Source organism: Polypterus senegalus, chromosome 17, assembly GCF_016835505.1.
Source record: "Polypterus senegalus isolate Bchr_013 chromosome 17, ASM1683550v1, whole genome shotgun sequence".
Taxonomy (NCBI): Eukaryota; Metazoa; Chordata; class Cladistia; order Polypteriformes; family Polypteridae; genus Polypterus; species Polypterus senegalus.
In genome coordinates this window covers 23,328,464-23,355,249 of record NC_053170.1, presented here as the reverse complement: position 1 = coordinate 23,355,249, position 26,786 = coordinate 23,328,464, and positions in this window count along the sequence as shown.

Genomic DNA, 26,786 nt, shown 5'->3' with positions numbered 1-26,786 from the left:
GAGGGAGACATTTTATTTACAACTTTGCTCGGTGGTTGATGGGTGCCCACAAAGTGACTCTCCCCTGGTCATGGATGACTTCAATGTGACCACTGGCACCAACAGGGCTGGCTGTGAGGATTGTGTCCATCCCCATGGTGAAAGTGGCTCCATGTTCCTTGACTCTGCAAAAGGTCAGGGGCTGCAGATCACTGGATTCTGGTTCCACCACCCTGGGCCACATAGTTGGACTTGGTATTCCAATACTGGTGGTGCGGTGAAGCAGATCAATCACATCCTCGTGGGCAGATGCTGATGACTCTTACCAAACTGCAGGGTTTACAGAAGGGCAGTTTGCAGTTTGTGAATTCTGACCACAGACTTGTTGTTGCCACTCTGAAGATCCAGCTTAGGTCCAGTAGTCTACCACCTACTAGGAAAATAACGCTGGACCTGACAAGATTGCACACAGTTTGTGTGGGGAACTTGCAGACTTGAGTATGACTGACGATCCTAGTGTGATATGGAAGACCCTGAAGGTTGTTGAGGGTTGTGTTGGTGTTACCAGTGTTCCCAGAAGGAGGTTTTTCATCTTGTAGGGCACTCTGGATATCATTGAGAGGAGTCGCAGCATATGGCTTGATGGCAACTCCAGTCTGTACCAGGAACCAAGAAGGATGGCTGCGAGGGCTCTGAGGGCATATAAGGAGGCATTTGTTAGAGGAACCTGTGAACAAGTGACGCACCACCTATGGTCTAGTGACCCATGTCCTGCTTACAGAGGAATCAGAGCATTGTGCACATCTGAATCTGTTCCTCGGAGAGTCGCAGTCAAGATGGCTGATGGAAGGGTCCTTACAGATGACACTGCAGTTGTGACCCGCTAGGCTGGCTACATTGAGCAGCTGTTCAAAGCTTATCCTCTGACTAGGATGATGGATATCTCTGGGTCCATGGTTTTTCATGCTGATCCTCCAATTAGCTGTGAACCACCCTGTCTCATTGAGATTGCACAGGTGGTGAACCAGCTAAGAGTAGGGAAGGCTGCAGGGATCTGTGGTTTCCAGGGTGAACTTCTCAAGGCTGGTGGTAAGGCTGTCCTCCTGGCATTGCAAGCAATCTTTGTTTCCATTTGGGAGATGTTCCATTTCCAGTCTGTTGGGAAGACACCCTTGTTGTCTCTATCTGGAAAGGGAAGAGTGATTGCTTGGATTATGGTAATTACCAGGGGATGACACTGCTCTTGGTGCCGGGTAAGGTCCCTGTGAGTGCCATGCAGAGTGGTGGCAGAACCTCTGCATTTTTCTCAGTTGATTGTGGGGTTTGTCAGGGGCGTGATTTTGCTCCTACTCTGTTCAATGGTTCCAATGGACTGCTGATGCTGTGATCTTTGAGGAGCCAATGGAGGCTTTGATCGGGGCTCTCGAGAGACAGAGAGAAGTAGAAGTGTCTGGTCTTGTGAGTGTCTTTTATAAGAACCAAGATCCAGGACTTTAATGACCCCGTAGACACAGCCATCAGTGGTGTTTCTTTTTGCGGAGAGAGTGTCGACCTTGTCCAAAGATTTACTTACCTTGGCAGTGACATTAATGTCTCTGGTGACTCTATGAAGTCAGTAGATGGATTGGGAGAGCATGAGGTCGCTGGAAAGGGGTATGTGGAGCTCCAGATATCTATGTAAAAAGACAAAATTCCAAAACTTGTAGTCTTTGTGCTTCCTGTCGTGCTATATAGTTGTGAGACATGGACGCTATCCAGTGATCTGAGATGAAGGTTGGACTTCTACAGAGCTGTGTCTCTTTGGATCCTTGGGTACCACTGGTTTGACTTTGTGTCGAATGAGCAGTTATTCATGGAGTCCCGAATAAAGAACATTACTTGCAATGTGAGAGAGCGTCAGTTATGGTACTATGACCATGTGGCGCGATTCCCCAAGGGTGATCCGGCTCACAGAGGACCCAAATGGCTGGACCAGGCCAAGGGGAGACCCACATAACACCTGCCTGTGGCAGATAGATGGTCATTTCCGGAGGGTGGGATTGGACCACATGTCTGCCTTGGGGGCGTGAAGCAAACCCTGGGGGAAAAAGTGCAGGAATTCAATTCAGTTCTTCAATTCCGTCTATTTCAATTCACTGGGCACAGGCGCAGAAAAATTACCCAAGTTCACAGGTAAATGCAGTTACAAACTGTACAATTTACTAACTGCATAATGAATGCACATAAAGACAGAGATTTATTTAAACAGACAGGAAAACAATCTTGTTTAAAAATGATTAGCTTAATGGAATCTACCAATATCTGTCCAATGTTGAATTGTTGAACTACGCTATATTGCCAAAAGTATGTTGGCACCACTGAGTTCAATGGTTTCAGCAGTTTTATGTACCCATGGTTCACAGGTGCATAAAACAAAGCACTTACCCATCTTAATGCCCAAGTTCAGGAATAGGATGTCCAACAAGTTCATATAAGTGTGATGGTCAGGTGTCAGCAAACCTTTGGCTGTGTAGTGTATAAACTCAATAAACCTTTGGGGGGGGGTCCAGTCATTTATAACAGACAATGTTAAAAGATAAACTACGACACAGTCCAGCAGACCACCGCCAACTGCTCATTCTACAGTAGAGTCTGTGCTAACCAGACTACAGAATCTCTCCATCTATTGATTCCATGGCTTCCAGTGTCTCACATGTCTGTCCTTGAGCAGGAAAGCAGTTTTGAAGCAGAGCAGAGGCACTAAATCCCACAGCAGGATACCGAGAAGAGAAACAGAACAGAAGGGTGTTAGACATCATTTATAACGATTGTATGGCCTACTATATATTTTTCTACAAACATCTGGTACCACTAGAAGTAGCTATTATTATGGCACCAGGGATTTGTTAGGAAATCGGAAGATGTACGAGGGTAAGCCAGTAACTATCCACACTTTTGTTTGGATTGGCTGTCCATGTGGAAACATGGTATGTCTGTGGTCACAGTCCGGTCCAGCTCTAAGCACAGGCTGTGTAGGCACCGGCCTAGCGGCTCCATAACTTTGTTTCATTTGTGATAACAAGGGCATTGATGTCCAAGGTTAAATGCCTGTCGATTTAATATGCAATTGTGAAGACATCAATCTCCAAGGGGGGACACGTCCCACCCCCTCTCAAAGGTTTCATATGCGATCGTGAGGGTACAGATCCCCCTCCTACTTCGTCGATCTGACCACATGCACTTAAAAGGATGACTCTGTTTTGGAGGTCTCTTTATCAGGTGCTTGCAACCAACTCTGTTTTGGGACAATGTACCTTTAAACAGGAACTGGTCACAGTGGTAAAGTTTAGACCTTATTCAGTCTCATGTTGTTTTCTAGGAGTAAACATGGCTGCTCTGTTCTTCGCTTGCACCAAAGATCAGCAGTGAGCAGCGGTCCAGGGTCAGACATTCATAGAACGTACAACATGGAGTGTTGTGGTGTGAAATTTTGCATATAATTTGATAAGTACTTTGTATGTCTTTATTTGTATGGTTAAGAACCCCTACCCCCTTTTATGAATGAGTCTCTTTGTAATTTCACGACAGGGTTGGGGGCCTCAAACAAGTTTGGCAAATGTTTCACTGCAGGACTCTCTCAATAAACCCCCACAGGAAGGCCAAACTGCCTAGCTGGCATTCATCAGCTCAACAAATGGTTTTGAGGGGCAGGTATGAAGGTATTCTGTACCCCCATTGGTCTGAAGTATGGCTGATGAAGTATGAAGTACGGTGTTGACAGAGAATCTATACATTTTCTTGCTTTAACCCTCCCTCTCTCTCTTACCAAATGATGAAGCATCTCACACCATGAACTGAAAAGGACAACACAATGAAGAGCACAGGTTGGCAGCTATATTGAGACAGGCATGCAGCCTGTTCTGAAGAAAGCTGACTAAAAATGAAACATTTTAAGTCACTACAAGTCTGTGTGCCGCCTGAAACTACACATCAGCTTTTTTCAGGTTGTATGGATGCCAATATTCCAATGTACTTTGCTTATTGTTATTATTTATGAATATTATCAATAATACATCATTTAAAGTATAACATAACTCCTGCTTGTCTTTTACTACACCTAATTTCCTGAGGTTATAGATGTAGAAGGGAAGATGGGGAGAAGTTATATGGTACAATACCTTATAAACAGTGGTAAGTTTGTGAGATTTGAGACATTCTGACATAGGCTACATATTAATAATACAAAAGGGGAAAGAAGAGTAACATGAAGATGTTGTTTTACCACAATGGTCTGTTCACCAATGAACTGAGAAGGACAAACATGGTAGGACAAGTGCTTTGGATAATGAAAGAGCGGGACACCTGTCCACATCAACTACTGACAACAACACTGAGCAAGTCCGTGCAATGATTCTGATGAGCTCATGAGGATTTTTGCCGCTGGTACACCATCAGCCCATAAAATACAGATCACTGCCTGCTGTTTTTTCCTGCAAATAGAGATAGGACTGGCCATGTTTAATCCTAGAAAACATCTAGAGAATCCGACCAATCGAGGATGAAACCTTACCAATGTGACCACAGACACACCTTGTTTCCACATGTGTGGGGAGAAAGCCAACCTAAACCAAATAAACACAAAAGTGCGGATAATTATTGACATGTTATCAAATTTCCTGTGGGACACTCATAAGTGGTTGTGGGCTTCAAAGGCTCCTTCTCTTGGATCAGGGAGCTTGGAGTTTGAAAACAGTAGTTAGTAAGGACTTAAGTGACTAGTAGGAAGGGACTTCATCTTGGTGACAAGTGGTGGTATCATACAGTAGTCCAGTGAATACTGAAGTTTGTTTTTAGTTGTATTGTTCCTTGTGCATATGTAATCAACACCTAGCATAATTACCCCTTTTTTATATAAAAAAACACTTTTAGATTCAGTGTCATTCCACAAAATCTACAAGGACCATGATGTTACAAGACATAAAGACAACTGAGAAGGCAGAATCAAAATAAAAGGAGAGATTCTTCTAGGAAAGAATTTACTTCATGAAATTGCAGTCTCTTCAGGTCAGCTTAGCCCACCTGGACTTATTTGTAATCCCAACCCCAGGTCTCTTAGGTGATCATCTCTTAATGCTATGTGATAATTCACACAGCACTCTCTACAATACTAACATGGAAAAGATCGGTTCAGAAAGTGACTGTACAGTATGTGTAGCGATGAGAGTACTAATGGAGTGCCTTATGCTCTTTCAGGCTTTCTTTGCTTTGCTGCCCCATTAATAGTTCAATTGCATCCTAGTTTTCACCCCAGTGCCTCTCGGCTTCCATCAACCACAGGAAATCTAAATAAGTCTGTCATTTACTTGTCACATTACTCCCCTTACAAAAAAAAAAAAAACACAGTGACGACTCCGAGCATGTTATGTGACCTGACTATATTTGAATGCAATGCGTGGTGCCAAGTGACGCCACATTCAGACTGAAGCCTGGAGATGCCCCCGTGTCTGACAATTTGTTTGCAGCACTCCTGTGGCTTTGCAGCTTGGACTGGCCAATTAAAGTGTCAGCCATCAATCTGGTTATCAGCTACCGGTGGTCCAGGTCGAAGGAGCTCTAGGAAGTACAGTCACTCAGTGTGAAAGTGATGCCCTTGAACCAATCACTACTGCTGCACAAAAGGTAAACTCAGATATGTCAATAGAAAAAAAAATGATTTATGTACTTTCTCTGCATTACATTTCCTCTCACGTAGTGGCTATTAAGTCGCTTTTGCAACCCACTTTTTCAAAACAATTTACTATTCTGTAACTTTCCCCAGACTAATGTTCTGTTGAATTGCACTGAATAGTACTAAATAACCGAGGGATGTAATATGTCTAATAATGAAATAAAACCCAAGGGTCATCGTTCTGGAGCTCCCAGTGCACTAATTAAGACGTATTTGTCCTCTATGTATGCATTACTAAATACAATTGAAGCAATGTAGATCTCGAATCAAGTCATTTCATAGCAAAGATAACCTTTGGGAGACAGTTTATTGCTTGTGACTTCATCATTAGTGGATACTGAAAATTCATGGTGGTGTAATTTTTCACCCAAGCTGCTAATTGTCAGTTTGAGAAGTAATGTGCAAGGAATCTCTGCAGCATAATTATCTCAGTACTGATACAAAAAAAAATGAATACAATGATAATAATAACAAGAATAATGTGATTACAAAAGAAAGCCCAGGTGATCTCAGAAGAGAAATAAGACTTGGAAATGTTGTGCCAGCGCAAATCAGCTATCTGTGATGATTCCTAATAAGTTTGTCCCTGACATACCGGGGACTTGCCATGTTCCCTGGAGATGGTAGTCGCTACAGTTTGGCGATGTTTGCAAGGTGCACCTTCAGCGCAAATCCCAATTTTTCTAGTGATAAATTTGTATTATTTTTCCTTTTTTATACAATTTATAATTTTTTATAGTGATAACTTCTCATTTTTTATAAAGTAGTCAATGTCACTTTACGTTAGGTTTTGTGAGCACCTTAAACACCCATAGGCTCTGTCATTCCATGGTTTCTAGCATCAGTTTTACCAATTAGGTGATGAAGGTGGTCGCTTAATGTGGCAAAAGTTGAGGGGACAGCACTTATTTTAAACAATTCAGACTCTGAATAACATACATTTGGACACAATACAACTGTCTGGTTCCCACAATCATAGGCTACAGCATAAGTAATAATAATAATAATAATCCTCAAACTGATGCAGCACAAGGCACATAGACTGTTTTACATATATCCTTGCTTTTCCTGCAAGTATACTTTCAAATAGAACCAGGAGACGATACGTAGACTGAAGGCAAAAGAGGTTGAAAAGAAAAGTTAAAGAAATCGAGTATCAGAATAGAAATGAGAGGCAAAACTCAGTCAAAAAACTTGCAAACGAAGGATCGGCGCTCAAAAAAACCTAATGACTAATTAGTTTAGAGAATAAATATGTTTAACAAAAGGGTTTTAACATCCGCAAACTCAGATGAAGAAGTGCTCAAAATGATCTAACCTGTCCTTTTGTAACCAGGAGGCCATAACCTTCGAGGAAACGTCCCTAACATGGATAACGACCTAACGACGGGATAAACAAATCACGTGATTTGTAAACAACTTAAAGAGTGTGTGGTTCATTTTATTTGACAGCTTGGAGATCGGAGTAATTACATTCACAGGATCTGTGTTCCGAGTCCTGATCTGATTGTATGGGTGGTTACCTACCAGGTAACGCATGTTGTTGGTCTGTCAGTTGGCAAACATCCGCCACGGGCCCCCTCAGTTGGGAGAATCCACCCATGCAATCAGAGCGGGACTGAGACTATGAATGCTATGAATATATATATATACTGTATATATATATATACAGTATACACAAACAGAATGGTGACGATGGTGCAAAATATTTTACAACATAAAAAATGGTTGATGACTCAATAAACTCATGTTAGCATTGCTGTAGATTCCTTGCTTTGAAAAATTCACATAAAATATTTTAAGCAACACAGTTCACAACATAGATGCAGAAAATAAAATTAAATCATTAAAATGGCAAACAGGACCACAGCTGCAGGCTCTGACTATATTGCTAAAGGCTGATTTAATTCAAACTATAATCATCTCCCACTTAGGCTTATATTAGTACTTACATTAAAACTTAGGAAATATCATTCTTCATTGTTCACCACCATCTATGACATTGACTCTTGCCAAGCTATAAAGTTCTCCATAGTCTATCTCAAATTGGAAAAACTCTCCAAGGCCCTGCATTTATTGGACAGTTATATTGCATTATTTGCAAACATTAGTGAAATAGCCATCATGGGTAAATCTTTAAAGATAATCAGTACACTTTAATCTCATTGAATTTTTGTGATTATATTCAGCCTGTCAGTTTCTTTCTGTATTCTAAATGAAATGCATATTGTGACGTGCAAGTTACTGAGTTGCACCCAGGAGAAGACGCCAAGTCTGAAGGCCTCAAGAAAGCCAACTTTATTGTAATCAAAACAGAAACAGTCAGGGTATTTATTCAAATGGGAGCTACCACTTCAATATCCACAGACACAGCAAACAAGCAGTGACGGGGCCAGGCCAGTGGCTCGGTTGGACTGTTCCTCACATCAACTATCGGGCGACAGATGTGTTACACGTGGAGGGTGCCAACTTGCAGTTGTCTCAGTGGTGCCACAAACCCGCAGTTGCCTCAGCAATGGACAAGTAACCCTTGATAAATACGTAAATTGTGCTTCGGCATGCAGCACAGTTGGGAGGGTCTTAAAAAAGCTTAAAAATCTTACCATATGCTTATGACGTTAACTTGATAGGATGAAATGAGCTACCTGTCAGATTAGCAGTTTACATAAAGAGCTACAGAGTATACTATACTTTAAGCAATCATTTGATTATTTGATATGCACTTTATCTTAGAGAAGCATTAAATAAATAAATAAATAAAGTCTGTCAATACAGCTCAATTCCGATGCGTTTTCTGAAATGGCTCTCCTTAAGCTCCAGGTTTTTCTTGAAAGCAGATGATGCTTATAAGAAATCAAACATTCCACTCAACGAACCCACATTGTAATATCACTGTTTTGCGTCCACACCCTCCATATTTGGCAGTGGTGATTTCACTTAAAAGCAAAGGGGGTGGCATGCACCATTTTCAGCTTTGCTTAGGGTAGCAAAAAGTCTAACGCTGGCACTGGTGATTTGGCTACCACACTGCTATGGACTGCTGCTAGGGGGTGTGCTCAATGGAAGTCACACTTGTGCTATCACAAGAGTGAAGCTTTATAACATCTTACCTGGCTGTCATGATGACATTTCTTAATGTAGTACAGTGTTTTCTGTGTAGTTTTTCTAGTTTATTGATTGGAGGATTTGGTTTATCACATTAGTTTTTGGTTTGGTATTTTTATATTTTATTTTTTTATAATCATTTTTCTTTACTTACGTCTACCGCCATTTATGTACATGTTGGCTCAGTTACATCATCAGAGCAACAAGATAAAAGGTGGTCGCTCAGGTTACATCTCTATCTGAGATTGTCATGGTGAAAAATTCATCATCAGAAGGCTTTTTACCTAAAAATAAAGGCTATTAGAACATGGGATAGACAGACAGAGTTTTAAAGCTTTATTGCAATAAATCAACAACACAGACTCAACCCAATTTGGCCGAATGAGATTGAGCCCTGAACATTGCCATAATCGAAGATTTAATAAAAATTTCTTATCATTTTAACCTTGTTCAATGAGCTCGTTCTGCACCTGGCTATACTGTCTGTTGTTCATTTCAGTTTCTGTTTTTCTTATTCCTGATTGGCTCTTCAACTGGGCAGATGTCCTCTATTCCATATTTGGTCTTTCATGGTGTCACTTCCTCCTCTAGCCTTTCAAGTTATACTATAATATTGAACTAAAGCTAAACTTTAATTAAAAAGAAATATTGTATATGCTTTCATTTCATCATTGCTTGGCATACTTGATTTGTCTTAATTTCTACACTAAAGCTAATTTCTAATATATTCTTCTAATATTTTGCTAAAGCCTGAATTTACTAAGATTTTCTCTTCATGCGTTACAGTGTTACCTTGCTTACAGCAAAAGCCTTTTGTTGACTTTCTGCTGATTCATCAACCCAGCTGGTTTCGCTACGTGCCTTCCAGAGCCATCTTCTCTGTTATCGCTTCCTAGCTTCCTAGCCTTGAACACAGGTGTTCTCAACCTCTTATCCTGTTCTAAGTTGGTTTCCATACGTCATATTTTGTTCTTTTTCCTGTACTTTCCCAAACTAGTAATTTCTGCTGTAAGCTTAAAAATAATGCAATGTTATTCGCTTAACATTCTAATTTATGCTTAATCTAATGTTTTAGAAGCTTTTAATTACTTTTTATGGCTCTTTATGTTAAATTGCTATTCTCTATATTAATATAAAAATTTTCCTTCTACAGATTGCAGATACTCCATTGTTGCTTTTTGTCTTCTTGTTAATTAATTTTTGGCTCGTCCTTTTGGCTTTAGTTTTTCGTTCTTATTAAAAGTTAACTCACATGTGTAAGAAAATCAGCATCATTCCAATTTGCAGCTTTATCAGGTGAGTGGTTGATCAGGAAGTGAGCGGGTGTTCTGGTGGTATAACAAAGCAGTCACCATTTTTTTTAGCATATTTTAGTACATGACCAAGGAACTATTTGTGTTTTAATTAACAGTTGTTTTTTTGGATTGAGAGTAATAAGGAGCATGTATCATCTGAATTTGATCCACAAATGTTCCTGGTTTTCCATTATAATTTAAGAGAAAAGACGGGGAGACACCAAGTTCACATTTGAAAACTGCATGAATAGTGTTCAATCAATAAAGTATATTGAAGATTACGTGACTGGTTAATAACTACTTGAGAAACTGCATTAGGAAGCCTTTATTGAAGCATCTGTGTACTCTCACCGACACCTTGTTGCAAATGAATTGGCACCCTAAGTCAAGAGACTTTGCCTTGCCCACAGTTGATATTTTTGAACTTCCTGGTATCAGTCCTGGCTCGCCTCCTTGGCTCCATCTCTTCCTTGGATCTTTTTCTGTTCTTGTTGTTGTTTTTCCAATCATAGCACAACAGCAGCATCCAAGACTGGGGATAATATTAAGGTGTTGTGTGCATTCATAGGTTACAAATATGATCCTACAGAATTCTTTCAGGTTAACCGCAAATCATGTAGTCAAGAACACCTGTGGAAGTTAAGGGGCTGAAGCCAAGAAGAACTTCTTTATGCAAAGAGCTGTTGGAATCTGAGATAAACTATCAAGTCATACAGTTGAAGTTGAAACCTTGACAACCTTTAAGAAGCATCTGGATGACACATTCCCTTCAATAATTTTGTTTTTACGCATTGGGATTTGATAGTTAGGGTTATTGGTACGGTTGATTTCAACCTCTGCGTCCATCTCCAATTTCTTTCAGATCTGCTTCTCTCCTGCCAAGCATAACACTCATTCATATATGTGAATTTCCCCTTGGGATTAATAAAGTATCTATCTATCTATCTATCTATCTATCTATCTATCATATAGTGCCTTTCATATCTATCTATCTATCTATCTATCTATTAAGTGTTGATGTTCTCTGCAATGTGCCCAAAAGTAAACAGGAAGCTCTAACAGCCCAACATTATCAGGAAATACTTTTTTTTTTTGCTGAACATTTCAAATTTTTACCATGCCCAAGCTTGAATTTAAACAGGTGTCTCTGCTTTGCGTGTGCTTTCTTTTTTGTAATGTTGTCATGGCAACTCCCATTCACACGACTTGTGGAATTGGGCAATCTTCAGAACTGGGAAAATACTTGGAAAATGCAGTTGAATGTAGAAAAGTGTAGCATGCTACCTGTGGACAAAAGCAGCAGCAATTATAATACAAGATGGGAGACAGTATTCGAAAGAAAGCAGCTTCTGAAGAGGAATTTAAATGTTTATGTTTTCATTGCTTAAGTGATGTGCGTAAGCAATGAAAAGCAAAGAAAAAGGCAAATAACATGTTACAGTAGATTATGTTGTAAAACTATTGAGGGATGTTAGACTTTATAATGCACTAGTGAGACCATATCTGGAGTATCGTGTGCAATTCTTGTCTCCACGTTACAAAACAGACATAGCAGCACTTGAAGCTGTGTGGAGGAGAGCAACCAAGTGCATCCTGGGACATAATGGCATGTCCTAAAGTGACAGACTCAGAGAATTAAACCTGTTTAGTCTCAAGCAGAGGAGGCAGCATGGGGACCTAATCCAGGTCTTCAGAATCCTCAAAGACATTGATAAAGGAGATCCAGCAGAATTCTTTCAACTTAACAGTGAATCACATACTTGGACACCAGTGGAAAGTAAGGAGAAATGCTGAAGCCAGGAATCACTTCTTTCTACACAAAGAGTTGTGGGAATCTGTGACAAACTAAAGAGACATGGAGTTGAATCAAAAATCTTGACAGCCATTAAGAAGCATCTGGATGAGGTACTGGGACCGCTCAGCTATTAGCTAAACAAATGCGCTTGATGGACTGAATGGCATCCTCTTATTTGTCAAGTTTATACTCATAGCTAGCACTGGTGAACTCACAGTTTCCCGGACCTGGCTTCAAATTCTGTCCACCAGCAGTCTGATCACGGCTTCTTCTGTTTTCTCATACATCCCATAGACAAGCACCTCTAAACTGGCCTGGAGTGTGTGCCACCTCAGTGAAGCAGGAACCTCTCATGGTTTGGGTTCTGCCTTGCGTTGCTCGTATAGTCTCTGCCTTCCTGCAGCCCTATCACTGAAAGTGGGAACACAAAGCAAATGCATCGACAGACGAGTGGAGGGACCTTTATTTAAAAATAAAGTAGCCTTCCCTTCAGACTACTAGCAAAAAAGCAATTCTTCAATTCTTAAAATCACTGAGATACTGAAAATCACATCCAGACTGAACAGATTTTGCAGTACCACCTCATAAAAATGTAACATTTCCTTGAACAGTTGAAGTATGACTTCAGAAAGAAAATCAAGCAGCAATCCATACTTCTTTTGTTCTAAAGTGATGCCATGGCTGTAATGCTTTTCCCCTCTACAGTGCTTGAAATCTTTGTGCCTAGTGGTCCTAACTCTGCATAACTCTATATGACTTTAAGGTGCAGCAGTAATTGACTTCATTACATTTTTTTAAATAATATTCTTACTTAGCCTCGGAACACAATTCTCCTCAAAAGGAAGACATTATCAGCACATGAATGTAAAACTCCCTTTCACACCTCTGGGTCTTTATTCATTTTCAGTAATATAGAGGCACACACTTGTGCGATGTTAAGTACTGTAATGCAATATTCTCTCATTATAATTCCATTTTATATGAAAATAACTTAATTGAATGGCTTGAAATTATAGGCCAAAGCAGTCTTCTACTTTTTTGCAATACAAATGCGTCAGAAGAGAATTTAGAGGAATTGTAAAAAGTATCTTCTTGAGACTGCTGCACACAAAAATGAATATTATATATTGTGAAGAAGGCCCTATATAGCGCCCTTGAACCCTCAGGGATGACTCCAAACAACGGGTAAAAGTCCAATACTTTTTATTGTGACTCACAGTGCACCAAGCACCTTCCACACTACTCATCCAATACTCGACTATAATAAACACTCCTCCTCGCCCAGACACTTTGCTCCTCTACCTCCCAGCTCAGCTCAGTGTCTGGACTGAGGCACCGTCCTTTTATAGCCCCTGACCCGGAGGTATTCCTGTCCCGACAGCCCATAGTTCCTTACTCCTTCTGGGTCAGGGCAATCAGTCCTTTTCTTTAACCCGGGAGCACGTTGTTCGTTCCTGCCACGTGACCATGACGTACTCCTGGGTCATAGGGCATAAAAGAGCCCATAAGCCCCCCCACAGCGACTCCTGGTGGCCCCCAAGGTATCCAGCAGGGTTGTGTAAAAATACTACAAGGTCCATAATGCCCTGCTGGACCTCGGGGCATGATCCTGCTGTCGGGAGAGCTCCTCCTGGCGGCCTGGGGTTGCGGACCGGCATGGAAAGCCGGCAATCCTCCACAATATATATATATATATTAGCACCTTTTAACAGCAAACATCCCAGTATACTTTGCATAGTATTTCCATCACGTAAACAAGTTTGCAGTGACTTGTGTAGGACCACAGTGAGGTGGGGACTGAGCCTGTCACCTTGTAGCTTATAGTCCACAATACCAAAGGCCACAGTCATGTCATTTTCTAACCTGCTTAACTCAGACCAGGGTGACGGAGGGTGCTGCCGCCCATCCCATCCGACATAAAATGCAAGGCAGGAACAAACCCTGGATAGGGTGCCATTCCATCGCAGGGTAAGCACACACACACACACACACATACAGGCACAAACACCAAGGCCAATTCAATTCAGTGTCACCACTTCATCTAACTTGCATGTGTCTGAACAGTGAGAGGAAACCCACGCAGACACAGGGAGAACATGCAAACTTCATGCAGGGAGGACCCAGGACTTGAACCCTGGTCTCTTCAGCCACAGTGCGTTAACTTTAATATCCATTTACAAATCAAACCCACTTTATCCAGTTTGGAACAAACTATGGGCAAGGTGCCAATCTGTAGCATGTACGGTATATGAAGAAGGGCGCAGTAGAAAACATTGGACGTGGGGAGTGGGGCAAAGAGCAAAAAAGTATAATCATGTCACCTAAAACAGAATTTCAATGCTCTGCTATCAAGGAAACCAAAAAAATCACGTTTTGGTCAATATTCACAGAAACTCTTTGCCTGTATGGTGCTGACTCTTCATCACTGGTGTGGCACACGGCAGGCATCACCTTCACAAAACTATTGCGTGGAGCTGATGAACAGCCATGTTAGGAGTAATAGACACAAACGCTCCTGCTTCCATTCTGCCTCTACTGTCTGCATCTCCCATCCTGTGTCCGTGTTTGAAATTCTTCAAATCTTCCTTCCATCAAGAAGCAGGTCTATGTTGTCTGTGCAATTTTAGTTTTTTAGCTGATGTTACATTGTTTTGTTTTAGTACCACATAATGGCATGTAATTTTGGTCCAGGAGATTATAAGGGAAATTATTTTTTACTAGACTTTAAGCCCGTTACAATAACGGGCGCTAGAACAGTATTGCATAAACATTATTAGGAACAGTCTATATTTAATGGCAAGGCAACCTTGACCTCATTCTGTTTGTTGTCTTCATTTTTTTGTTAAAAATATTTTTGCAAGAATCCTAAAGTAAAATAATATTAAAAATAAAATAGAAACGTATATGACAATACAGTAAGTATAATTAATATTGCCTTAGTGTAAAACGTTATAACAATACACAGTATCTGAAGAAGATATTTAGGAAAATGTTTTTATTTTTTTACCTCAGGAAATTTTTCAATAAAATTTCATTATAGACAACATTTTTTGTAAACACTCTTGTTCAGGACCATCTACAACGTTGACTACAACATCTGGAAAACTTCTAACTCTTGATAATGCAACATATAACTAATACTGGTTCTGGCAAGTAAATTCCAGCTTTTTCTAAGGTTTGCCCTCGAGCTTTATTAATTGTTATGGCAAAGGCGAATGTAACTGGAAATTGTCGCCTTCTTATAGTAAAGGGTAAATTAGTAGAGGATGGAGCCAAATCAATACGGGGAATATTCTGACGCTCATTTTCTTTTTTACAATCAATCTATTTGCTCATATTTTTCTTTGTCTTTCAGCCTTTCTTTTGTTGATGTTTACTTGCTGAGCTGACCGTTCTTCCAGGAGATGTTGCTTATATACGATTTGAGTGTCTGTGTCTTTTGTCCTACTTGACGTGTCCTTTTTTTGGGGTGACATGTTGTTAGTAGATAGTTAGTTAGTAAACATGCATGGGGCAGTATGTGTGGCGTCTCCCCAGCAACGGATTTTATGTGCGCGGCCGCGACTACCCAATCAGCACTCTCCCCAGCAATGCTGTCCTTTATTTGCTTCTCATACGCGGCCGCGGCTACGCCATTCACTTTGTGTCCAGCTTCCAGTGTGTGTGCGTCCACGTTCTCCCCAGCTATGATGTCCTTTATTTGCTTATCATGCGCGGCCGCGGCTATGCCATTCACTGTGTGCTCAGCTTTCAGTGTGTGTGCATCGCGCATGCACACTTCACCAAAAGACACACACACACGCGGACACCTGGACGCACACAGGGGTTTTATTAAAGAGGATGTATTTTTCTCCTACATTTTATAAAGTATGCATGTCAGAAGGTCATCCTCCAGGTGCCTCCCTGGTATGTAATTCCACCAGTGGCCAAGAGGGGGCACTGCCACTAACTATGTTATCTTACTTTGTCTCCATATTGTTGAGAAACCACCCAGTAAGGGCAACTGACTCCGCCCCTTCCAGTCCCAGGACCATTAAAGCTCAGCCTCCTGGAAGCTGGCGTTACTTACTGACTGGAAGCTTGAAGACATGGAGCTCCTTCAAACCTCAAGCAAAGTGAACAAAGATGTCTTAAGAGGCAGGGATTCTGTCACAGAGAATGGCAGACGGTAACTCTTTTGTTTGTTTGTTATTGCACTGAAATATTGGTTTAAGTTTGGAAGTACATAAATAGGGGTGGCTGGATTGTCACATTTATGTTGTCTTTCAACCTGGATTTCCCTTGGATGACCACAATCTTCATAAATATTTATATTGTTAAGAAATAAACAGACAAAATAAACAAAGATTTGAAGAAGCCTTCCCATATAATGTCTGGAGCGCCGAGTCAAAAAAATTGACTGATAATGGTTTCTTTGCAGTAATTACAGCAGACAATCAAATGCAGACTGGGTGGGGCTTTTTCCTTGAAATGGCAAGAAGGGGAATCTGAGAAAGAAGAGGAAGTGGAAGTGACGTCATCAGTTGGAGCTGGAAGTGATATCATCTGGTTAGGATGGAAGTGGAAAATAAAGGCTATTCTTCTGTTAGTGCTTGTTTCCAACTGCCTATCTCTTGTACTTTCATTCCCATTTGGATCCTTTAGCTGCCTCCAAAGTGCAAGTGTGTGACAATATTATATAACTCTCTGTTACAATAAAAAAATTCTGGTACAAGACGTGACTTTTTTTAGAGAGACACTTTCATGTCCCACGAGACAAGACTTTGTGCCAAGAGATTTAACCACGTCCAGGGCCGGAAATAAAAGACAAAGAGTAGATGACAAAGTAGAACGTTGTAAAGAGTTCAAAAAACTTTGGCATGATATACATGTAGAGCAGGTTAGAGATTATAAAAGTATTAAAATTCAAAAGTCTCAAAAAATGATAGTAAAGATCACATTAGCGCTATCAAATGGAAATTATTACTTGGTGAAATAACAAAACAGCGAAAAGAGACTGAATATATTGTTCTGATTTGAACTTTAAACTCAGAGACTTGTATATCATCTAATTCATGTTGCTATCAGGGAAAAGTAGTGTTTCTCCCAATGAAGAGGTCTCTACACGAGAATTAAAAGATTTGTTGTTCGGTGAAAGTGAAATCCACATACGTGAGCAGCAGAGACGCAAAGAGGCTGGCGCGTAACGCAGGACTGGGGGGGCTGGTGAGCAAAGTGAGCCCTAGTATATATATATATATATATATATATATATATATATATATATATATATCCATCCATCCATTTTCCAACCCGCTGAATCCAAACACAGGGTCACGGGGGTCTGCTGGAGCCAATCCCAGCCAACACAGGGCACAAGGCAGGAACCAATCCAGGGCAGGGTGCCAACCCACCGCAGAACACACACAAACACACCAAGCACACACCAAGCACACACTAGGGCCAATTTAGAATCGCCAATCCACCTAACCTGCATGTCTTTGGACTGTGGGAGGAAACCGAGCCGGAGGAAACCCACGAGACACGGGAGAACATGCCAACTCCATGCAGGGAGGACCTGGGAAGCGAACCCATATATATATATATATATATATATATATATATATATATATATAGTTGCCATTTTTGCTCCTGAATTGTACAAAAAGACAGCCAGGAGAGAACTGGGCAAAGAGATTTTTATTCCGGTACTTAAAGAAATAGTATTGGGGCTTTATTTGAACACAGCTACACTTTATTCGAACACAGCTATTATGACTGGAAGTCCCATAGGACAAAAGTCCCACAAAGCACTTCCAAAAAATGCCCACTAGAGGGTAATATACCACCAAACCCCAGCTAAATGGGGAAACACAGAAACTTTATAAAAACTTTATGAAACTTTATTTCCACAAATGATGCTCTGTAATACTGTGAAGCTCAGAAGAGCACAATGGCAAAATGGAGTTGCCTAAAACACAAGGCAAACCAAGCAAACAAATCCAAAGAATGGTAACAAAGAACAGAGCAAGATAGGGTCAAAAATTGAGAGTTTTATCAAAAATAAGCAAAACTCAAGAATTCACCAAAACTTCCTTCTGCATTTGAAATGAACCAGCAGGAACTATCAGAGACCCTCCGGACTTATAGGGTGGAGGGCAGATCCTAGCAGTGATTGCCAGGTGGCCCTACCTCTTGAGAGACATTCCAGTAAACACATAGAAGATCTTCAAGGCATAGTACACAAAGTACAAAATACATGAAAGTAACAGGAACATAAAACAATAACCAAAAAGTAAACAAAAAAAAAATTGCATTAAGCAAGAATATGAACCCCAGCCAGATGAGGAACACCAGCAAAAATATTACTACAGAAAGCTTGGCAACTTCTGAGTTATCTAGCTCCATCAATGATTCCCTCAGCATAAAAGAACGCAAAGGTCTCTTCCTTGGGAGCACTCAGTTGTAGGGAGGCAGGAGTGGAGCTGCAGGTGGTCTGGGCAGCTGAGCTGTAAAGCCTATTTATACCATGTGATATGCTAGCTATGCACTACTGTCTGCAAATGATGCTGCACTTTTAAGGTTGTTGTCTTTGAACCAGCACCAGAGAATCAACATGCAGCATGATCAGTAACGATATGCATTATATTTATCTAGCTTAATATAAGGATAAGTGTCTGTGTTTCTTTGTGTCGATCCGGTTGCTATATGTCTTTCATTCCAACAGATGGTGCATCACAAACATTACCACTGATTTTACAAATCCCATACCAAATGGCATATAACAGAGATGGTGCACTGCAATTTTTAATGCTGAGGTTGACGTTGATTACTTAGATTTCAGCCCGTCTTAAAACACACACACACACAATAGTGTTCAAAAGTTTGGAACCACCCAGAAATGTTCATGTTTTTTTCTTTTAGAAACTGATACATTTTTTTAATCTAGATATAATTAAATAATTTTAAAATACATTTTAAGATATTTGTAGTGCTGCTAATAGTTATTACTGATTGAAATGACATATTAAAAAATTATTTATTATTTTATTATTCACATATCACTACAAAGTTCAATTTGCAAGATTTGTTCCCTCACTGTCCTAATGGTCAACTCCCTTAGCTTGTTCTTAATTGGTCAGCAGTAGCAGACTCTCTGTTATCCAAGCCAGTAGTTCTTATCTGTGTTTTTGGATTGTTGTTTATTTTTATTTTTCTGTATGTTCAATTCTTCATAATAACTATTCACAGTGGCTCCAAAATCCATACTGACCCCTACTCTCTCTTCTGTTTCTTTTTCCTACTCAAAGCATCATGATGCACCAACATTGATGGACTGAAAGCCAGAAGTCTACGTGACCATCATCATCAGGTCCTTCCATGAAAACCCTAAATACAAAGAGGACTCTTTGACTTATGTTAGGTAGATTGCCCAGAGGGGACTGGGCGGTCTCTTGGTCTGGAACCCCTACAGATTTTATTTTTTTCTCCAGCCTTTGGAGTTTTTTTGTTTTTTTTTCTGTACACCCTGGCCATCGGACCTTACTCTTATTCTATGTTAATTAATGTTGACTTATGTTTATTTTTTATTGTGTCTTCTATTTCTCTATTCATTTTGTAAAGCACTTTGAGCTACATTTTTTTGTATGAATATGTGCTATATAAATAAATGTTGATTGATTGATTGATTGATTATTATAATATTTAGATCTTTTTTGAGCATCTATTAAATTGTTATATGCCCTAGGGATAAATAAAGTATCATCTATCTACAAATGCCAATTGGTTATTAGAGAAACCTTTGTCATTGCATTAGCACGGCTCAAACCTGTTATTCTGTTCAATAAATCAAGTAAATTGCCTTTGCCTGCCTGGAAACCTGGATTTGAATCTTGGCCTCACCCTTGTCAATGTGAAGTCTGCACTCTTTCTCCAGGCTCAAGCGAGGTTTCTTCAGGTATTCCAGTTTTCCTCCCAAAGACCTCTCATTGGCAAATCTAATCTGGCCTTGTATAAATGAGTGTGTCTTTCGATGGACTGGCACTCCACCCAGGGCTAGTTCTTCTCTTATTAGCTGCTATGATAGACTCCAGCTCCTAGGACATTAATAAATGCTTCACATAATGGATGGATGACTTTTCGTTTGTACTTCCATATGCATATTCCTGAATGGGCACATAGAGTACATATGAGCGGTTTTGATGAGAACAGACCATTCAGTGTAAAGCAGTTTGCCATTTACACATCCAAAGTTGTATTCTGTTTTTCTCTGCCATTTTCACAATAACATTTCTAGACCCCTGCAGCTGGTGGATGACTGCCAAATTCTCTGATACCCACAGAAACTCAAGTTGTTTTTGCTTTATCAGCCTTTTTTTTTTTTTGCCTTTGCTGATGTGGTAATTACGTTTCTTTCAGCCATTAGGGAGGAGAGAGAATGATCATAACAGCCCTGAAATGAACAACTCCTACTTACAGTGAATGTGTGCTAGATTTTTAATCCATCTTCCTCCTACTGATCCTGTTATGAAAGGCTCAATAATTACATTTCTTGACAATAATGATAACGCTTGGTTATTATTTGTGTACTGTTTTTTTTTTATTTTTTGACATGGGGAGAAATAAGCAACCACAGTAACGGTTAACTTTTTCTGCAGGCCAAGTGAGAAAAACATGGGTTTATCTACTGAAGTGTCTCTGATAAGAAAGCAAGATGGCTTATGACATGTCAGCCAGCTCGATTCCCTTAGATAAAATCAGCCCGTTTCTACTGTGCTCCAAGCTCAAACAGTTAGTGGACTGACTGACTGAAGCAATCAGGGTCAGTGAATCGTCCGTCCAACTCACTGTAAATAAGGAGGGCCTGTTCACTTTAAGGGGTTAAGGAATGTGCATCTGTGATGAAGTATAGTTTCTTCAAAACGTCCACTGAAAATGAAGCATCACATCAAATGTGAATCCATTCACACTAGTGCCACCACTACTGAGGTTTGCAACACAAATGAAGTATTGTTATGGCTGTGGACAGAACTGGCCCTTCTATATTGGCAAATTGGGTGATTTTCTACAGAAGCACTTGATTCTTGTTATATTAGCAGACAAGCTAATTCTAGACTTGTTAGCTTTGATCTACTTACCTATCTCCTTTCTTAACTCTTCAACTTTCACTCATCACTTACAGTGGTGTGAAAAACTATTTGCCCCCTTCCTGATTTCTTATTCTTTTGCATGTTTGTCACACAAAATGTTTCTGATCATCAAAAAAAAATTAACCATTAGTCAAATATAACACAAGTAAACACAAAAGGCAGTTTTTAAATGATGGTTTTTATTATTTAGGAGAAAAAATCCAAACCTACATGGCCCTGTGTGAAAAAGTAATTGCCCCCTGAACCTAATAATTGGTTGGGCCACCCTTAGCAGCAATAACTGCAATCAAGCGTTTGCGATAACTTGCAATGAGTCTTTTCCAGCGCTCTGGAGGAATTTTGGCCCACTCCTCTTTGCAGAATTGTTGTAATTCAGCTTTATTTGAGGGTTTTCTAGCATGAACCGCCTTTTTAAGGTCATGCCATAGCATCTCAATTGGATTCAGGTCAGGACTTTGACTAGGCCACTCCAAAGTCTTCATTTTGTTTTTCTTCAACTATTCAGAGGTGGGTTTGCTGGTGTGTTTTGGGTCATTGTCCTGTTGCAGCACCCAAGATCGCTTCAGCTTGAGTTGACGAACAGATGGCCGGACATTCTCCTTCAGGATTTTTTGGTAGACAGTAGAATTCATGGTTCCATCTATCACAGCAAGCCTTCCAGGTCCTGAAGCAGCAAAACAACCCCAGACCATCACACTACCACCACCATATTTTACTGTTGGTATGATGTTCTTTTTCTGAAATGCTGTGTTCCTTTTACGCCAGATGTAACGGGACATTTGCCTTCCAAAAAGTTCAACTTTTGTCTCATCAGTCCACAAGGTATTTTCCCAAAAGTCTTGGCAATCATTGAGATGTTTCTTAGCAAAATTGAGACGAGCCCTAATGTTCTTTTTGCTTAACAGTGGTTTGCGTCTTGGAAATCTGCCATGCAGGCCGTTTTGCCCAGTCTCTTTCTTATGGTGGAGTCGTGAACACTGACCTTAAATGAGGCAAGTGAGGCCTGCGGTTCTTTAGACGTTGTCCTGGGGTCTTTTGTGACCTCTCGGATGAGTCGTCTCTGCGCTCTTGGGGTAATTTTGGTCGGCCGGCCACTCCTGAGAAGGTTCACCACTATTCCATGTTTTTGCCATTTGTGGATAATGGCTCTCACTGTGGTTAGCTGGAGTCCCAAAGCTTTAGAAATGGCTTTATAACCTTTACCAGACTGATAGATCTCAATTACTTCTGTTCTCATTTGTTCCTGAATTTCTTTGGATCTTGGCATGATGTCTAGCTTTTGAGGTGCTTTTGGTCTACTTCTCTGTGTCAGGCAGCTCCTATTTAAGTGATTTCTTGATTGAAACAGGTGTGGCAGTAATCAGGCCTGGGGGTGGTTACGGAAATTGAACTCAGGTGGGATACACCACAGTTAGGTTATTTTTTAACAAGGGTGCAATTACTTTTTCACACAGGGCCATGTAGGTTTGGATTTTTTTTTCTCCCTAAATAATAAAAACCATCATTTAAAAACTGCATTTTGTGTTTACTTGTGTTATATTTGACTAATGGTTAAATGTGTTTGATGATCAGAAACATTTTGTGTGACAAACATGCAAAAGAATAAGAAATCAGGAAGGGGGCAAATAGTTTTTCACACCACTGTAGTTCTCATTACAGGCACAGTGTACTCAACCCAACACTGTGAATTTTATGCCTCAGGATTAGAAATATCTTTGCAGACACGAGAATCCACTCCATTCACGAGCCCCACTCCTGCCGGGATCCACAAATACATCGGCCCACCTTCAGATCACTTCTCCTGAAAGACCTACACTTCGGAAAGGTCAAGCGCGTCTTCAAGAGCTCAACTTCTGCTGGGATTCATGGATGTGGCTCTTGGTACCCAGGCCGCTATCTTTGAAAAGGGCTGCACAAACACCCCAACATAAGCCAAGGACTTGCATGAAATGTGGCAGTCTGTACTCAAAATGCTGCCCCGAAAATGAACACAGCTTGGTATTTTAACACTCATCAATCATTCCTAAATGTCAGTAAACAACAAGAAAACGTCAGAGAGGCAGTGCCCAAACATTATTTCGGTTATTACTTATATTTATAATTAGAGGACTAAAAGCTTGAAGAATTCTTATGATATAACTGCAATAGATTTTTTTCTATGTTGAATTTCATAGCTCCATTTATCCGGTTACCACCTATGTCAATGCATTTCTCCATGCCATGTATCCATTTTTCAAACCACTGCTGAAAATAACTTTCCCCCAAATTCTTGAGCTCTTGCTTGACTGCTTTGATGACCTTTTCTTGGTCCTGAGTTTTGAGAACAGCCAGAAGTCACAAGGCACCAAGGAGTAAGGAGGACCTTCATCCAGGTTGCCGTAGTCCTTAATGATGTCCAACATCTTCTTAGAACAGTGTGTCACAACATTGTCATAGTGAAGGAAGAAGATGGAAAGAGGTAGTTTGGGGTGACCTGTCTGTAGCTGCTTGAAAGCCAAGGTTAAGCAAGCATCCATATAGGCATCTGGTGTCACTGTCTGCCCTTCTTCAAATGGGATCAGTTCCACGTGACATTCACTGTTGATGTCACCCATTGAGCTTTGACAGAAGGCGCCTGGCCTTTCTTGTCCACACTATGGACTGTTGCTTGGTCTCAGGGTACATTTTGTAGGACCAAAACTTCTCTCCAGTCACCATTTTCTTGATCGTTGGTCATTTTCCATCAGCAAAAATCCATGACAAACTTCTGGCAGAATTCGACTTGACGTCCCTTTTCTTCTGCATTGAGGAGATAAGGCGCCCATCTGGCAGATTCCTTTGTGTAATCCGGATGCTTGTGTAGAAGAAAATGGGGAGAACTTGTTTTACAGGATGGAACATGCAAGGAAAAAAAAAATACATTGGCATACAATCATTTTGACACCAAACTTTTTTCAGACTTTTTGTCCTCCCCGCATATTTGTAGAAAACAAAATGGCGTTAATGTTAGATGTGAAAAAAGATACAACCTGAATGGTTCAAAGCTTTGTATCAGACGGCTGTAGCTTTAATTGCTGGAATCTTTGTCTTCTTAAGCCATGTGCAATGTTTGGGAGCAGAAGGACAGTAAATGGCATATCTGTCAGACGTGTCTTCTCTTTCTCTTGGCGAGTTTTGATATCTCTGACAATGCTTTTAAAATCTTGTGCTTTGTAGAGTGCTTTTCAGGACTGTTTTATGTAAGATCTTGCATCAGCTGAAATTGGACAAGTGATTAATTCCCATGATCTTCTCAGTTGTCTGTAAATCAACATGTTTAACTTCACTAGGTCACAAGGCCCTATTTGACATCTTCTTATAAGCATATACACACTGGTTAGTTTTTCTGAGCTTAATTGTATACATAAATAAAAATAACAACACTCTTAATAACCACTTTTAGAGTTATGTTCCCAGAATTCACTAATCTGTTTGCATGCATTTCAAAAAACTCTCATCCTATTACCTGAAAAACATCCTACAAGTGTCATTGTCACGTTTGTGTAGATGACAGACACCTGCCTGCTAGGTTCCTGTCAAAAGCAATGCTGGCTTTAGTCACACAGTTTATTCACTGAAAAGTTGCATCTAAATAATTCTAAAATAAAAAGAGACACAAATTAAACATTACAAATTGCTTATTTTTATTCTCGTTACACTTGTGTCTACCCTCAGTCATGTGTAAGTAGTCTGTCTACAATTCAAAATCTTAGAAAATACATGGATTATATTATATTATATATTGTAGTTTACATCAAGGGTGGCACGTTGGCACGGCGGTAGCGCTGCTGCCTCACAGTAAGGAGACCTGTGGTTTGTTTCTCGGGTCCTCCCTGCGTGGAGTTTGCATGTTCTCCCCGTGTCTGCGTGGGTTTCCTCCCACAGTAAAAAGACATGCAGGTTAGGTGCATTGGCAGCTCTTAATTGTCCCTAATGTGTGCTTGATGTATTTGTGTGTGTGTGTGCCCTGCAGTGTGTTAGGATTCAGCGGGTTGGGAAAATGGTATAGTATGGTATTTTACATCCATCCATCCATCTTACTAAACCCAAGGTAGTGTCACGGGGCAGCTGGATGGAGCAGCACACCATCCAGGGAGCACTTGCCTTTCATTCAGTGCTGCCTGTAAAGACATCTTTGAAAACCGCTTATCTCATAGCCATATTTACCACACAGAACATTTGCAGTACCAGCTATGAACTCTGTAATGAAAATGACAAAGATCTCTTTTAAAAAAATAAAAAAAAGGTGGATTGAAGCTCAGAACATTTAATCTGGATTAGAGCTGCTGAGATGTCATTATGTTCTGCTCAGTACACGTGCGTAGATGTCTGTGATCAGGGATGTGAGGGGGAGTTGGAAGGGGGCCTGTGTGGCATATTTGACTTTGTTCTACATCAGGTTTGATGGGATTGCAGCTGGGATTTGTGTATTTTAAAAAGAGATAACCGTATGATTCCTTATTCCGATGAAATAAATAAAAACGCTCATGTCCTAGAGGTCAGACAGCTTGTGTCTGGCATTTATTGGTATCTAGCAGTATAGCACTTGCTTTCATTTTCAAAATAAAAAGCAAAAAATACACTTCAAACGTATAGCAATAATACATGATGAGTTTGCCTAGTAGTGTTGCACCCTTCTATCTCGAGTGTTTGACTTTATCTCACTCACCTGCTGGTTCAGTCAGTGATTCTATGCTGTGTACTGACCTGGCAAAATAATGCTTTTACAGTCATTAGGGGGGTACGCTGCCAGTTGTAACAAAGTGCCCAATTGAGATGAGCCTGCAGTTGTTGTAAAGTCTAGCAAAGACAGCTTTTGTGACCTTGCTTTGTCACTTGACGAGCACCAAAACGATGTGCAATGCTCATAGTCTAGTTGAATGTCCTGTGCACAAGACTGCACAGAAAGCCATTTACCTTTGTAGCCATCAGTGTAATTGAGACACCATCATGGAATCCTTGCCTAAGGAATTGACTTTACTATATAAAGAATCAACACTGAAAGAAACTGGATCATCTTCTGTAGCTATTTATTTATTCATATTTTTCACTAGACCCTGCCAATAAGGGTTCTGGGAAGATTTTTATGGCCGGATGCCTTTCCTGATGCCAACCCTCCCTGTTTATCTGGGCTCGGGACAGACTTTTAAAAATGGAGGCTACATTGACAGATAATGGATAATTAATATAAATAAAATCACAAGCGGTTTGTTTGTCTGTTTACCAATCATACAAAAAATAGTTGAACTAATTTTCATGACAATTTGCATGTGCATTGCGTTTTGGCTCCATTTTAAATATGCAATATATCGGAGAGGGGGACTGAAATAAAGATGAGTAACCCAAAAACTATTGCTGATGTGGGGACTACAATTCCCATCAGGCAGAAAGCCTGTACTGGGCTTGAAAAGAGGACACTTCTATCAGTGGGCACAAAGTTTTGTACTGACCAAAGTGGGGTCTCATCTAAGACCATGGGAATGGCATTTTCTTCTTAACTAATTTGGATGACAGTTTTACTGTCTTGCTGGATCACGTCTTTTGGCTGAGACTACATTATGATGAACCATAGTGGGTTGTGTTTAGCCACACTGAATATCCTAAAGACAGCTTTTGATCATGTGTTTAATATGGATCCTTTCCTGAGAAATATACGGCTCCAGAAGAGGTGCACAATGTTGCCAAACCCTTGAGGAGCAATGTCCCTTTCTTTTAATCCATCAAGCAACCTTCAAATCCCCAAAATACCCTTTTCAATG